The following is a 2419-nucleotide window of genomic DNA, read 5'->3' as shown; positions in this document are numbered from 1 at the left end:
AAATAACATGGTTTTGAAAACATTTTTTATTTTGTCACAGACCTGTTGTCATAGTTGAAATGACGTTTATTGTAGATGGTATCTGAACTTATTCTTCTGGAAATAGTTCATCAAGTATGTTTGTTGCTCATTGTGATACATTAAAAACTGTATCTGCAAATCTTGTCTAGTGTCCTGTGCTCTGCATACAGACATTAGAAGTTAGTTTATGAGAATATACACACAAAATAATAAAACTGTTAGAATTCTACAAGTCACATGGTTAAGAAACTCACTTGATTACATCATATTTTGCTATGACTCCCTTCAATAACATGTAAAATTGTTCAAGTTATTGGAAAGTTCAAAGTTCAACCAATACATTTAGATTGCAACATAAAATATTTTTAGGTATTTGGGAAACTCCAATCGCTCTGTTTCAGGATAATTTATCATATGATCTGGACCCCTTGTCAGAGCAATATAAATCCTTTTCACTTAGATACTTTTGCAACATTTAGTTAATTAAATACATGTATCATTAAAAGATACAGCAAACAAAAAAACATTTATAAATACCTGCTCTCCTTATGTGACCTAAATGACTTCACAGTACTCTTATTTCCCAGTTTTTACTGGTGTTCCATTTTAAGGTATACAAGACCAGTTCAGGCCAGTATTTTTATTTCCCAGTTTTTACTGTTTTTTCACTCTGGGTTTTACTTTATTTTCTACAGATCAAAGACTTCTGGTCTGCAAAAGCTCTGAATGCTCCATGCAACAAAGAAATAGTTTGCTCGGTGATTTAATGGGGAGAATTTTAGCCTGAAAAGCAGGCAGTTTTGGGTCGGGTTAGGGCTGGTCTGAGAAATCTATTTTCCAACTCAAAACCACCCCCAATGCAGCCATTTCTGGCTTTAACTGAGGCTGGAAGGTGGGAGAGGTAACCAATCCACTCCAAGGATGCGGGTTGGTACTTTTAAATATAAGGAGGCCTTGAGTTTCACTGTCATTCAGCTTTTCAACTTTAACCGTTGTCAGTCAGGTTTCCTGACTGTCAGAAACTCAGCAACTTCATCCAGGCAGAGACATGATCACTTCAGGAGGTGAATGTCTTTACATCTACCTCCTGAATCCAGGTCCATGCCTGAGGAGTCTCCACAATCGGGCACCCCCTCAAAAACCTCCCCCCACCCCGAGGCCTCCAATTTCACTGCCCCATTTTTGGCCTTTGATATCCCCTACAAAGAGGCCTTCGATATCTCCCACTTCCCCAGCATAGGCTTCCGATCTCCCCTCTGTCCCCCAGCCAAACCCCGGGACCCAACCTCCCTGAAAATGAGACTTCCGATTCTCTTCCCAGGCCTGACAGCCCACATGATCAATCCCCCTTCTCTCCCCAATGGAGTCTCATCTTTCACAGTCGACTCCCAAATCAAGACACTTCCCCCGCCCCAAAACATGGACCTGCCTGCTCCTGCAGTCTTCACTAATTGGTTTCCTGCCCAACTAGAGGTCACTCAGGCAGGGAATCAACCAGTGGTGTCATGGACTTGCTGTGGAGTTCAAACTCCCCAATATATATGGAAATTCTAAACTCCAAATTCATCATGAATTCCTGACTGACCCTTGGACAAGTGAAAATTTAGTAAAAGTAAAGTAATAGTAAAAATGCCTTGAGGTTTCTACCATCGCAAATATTTATTTACCACATTTATCAGTAGAGTGGAGCATTTTAGTAAATAGCAAGACCTCCCTCCCTTAAAAATATAACATCATATAAAATAAACCACCGATGAAGACAAAGTACACTATGGCCACAGAATTGTGGCTCATGTTCTCTCATAGTTACCAAAACTGGCAGCTTCTTGCAGCCACCCCAGTTGATAGTTCTATAATCTCTGCGTACTATTCAATCACGGTCATAAACAATGACTACCTAGAAAAAGCAGACAGTTTCTTGTACATTAAGTAATTCAGACAGTCAATATTTCTGAACTTTTGACATTTAACTTTAATAGAATAAGTGAAACCCTCAATAAAGCAGCAGGTAAGTGACAAAATGTTGTTTAATCAAATCAAAAGCTATTATTGGCAGTATTTACAACTGGAAAATCTGTACATTTGTAGACCTGTTTTTGTTGTGCTTGCCTCAAGAGACAATACTTAAATTCTGAGCAAGTTTTTTAAAATTTCTTGTTATTGCACTTTTTTTATTGCAAATTCTACCAATGTTTCCTTGTTACAGCCTGACTTGGATGAATGATTGAAGGAAGAAGGTCAAGAGACTAAAGGTCAAGATCATTAATCTTTCAGTCTGCACTCAATTTTGTAGAGCAGTACAGATATGAAGTTGATGATTTCTATTCAATCAAACCTGTTCTTTTCCTTTCAGTACTTTAGTATCTTCGAAACAACAAATTCTTTGTAAAGCCTCAAG

General features: G+C 38.4%; 1 protein-coding gene across 1 annotated transcript in view; it reads left to right on the top strand.

Annotated features, from left to right (window-relative positions):
* The window catches only part of zfhx4 (zinc finger homeobox 4), a 249213-nt gene extending 249053 nt beyond the window's left edge, over window positions 1–160 (top strand). Inside the window, exon 10 of the mRNA XM_078540278.1 lies at window positions 1–160. This exon is cut by the window's left edge and continues 3965 nt beyond it. The gene's annotated coding sequence lies outside the window, so the exon portion shown is untranslated.
* The last annotated feature ends 2259 nt before the right edge of the window (window positions 161–2419 follow it).

Source organism: Cetorhinus maximus, chromosome 4, assembly GCF_964194155.1.
Source record: "Cetorhinus maximus chromosome 4, sCetMax3.hap1.1, whole genome shotgun sequence".
Taxonomy (NCBI): Eukaryota; Metazoa; Chordata; class Chondrichthyes; order Lamniformes; family Cetorhinidae; genus Cetorhinus; species Cetorhinus maximus.
This window is presented reverse-complemented; position numbering and strand designations above follow the sequence as displayed.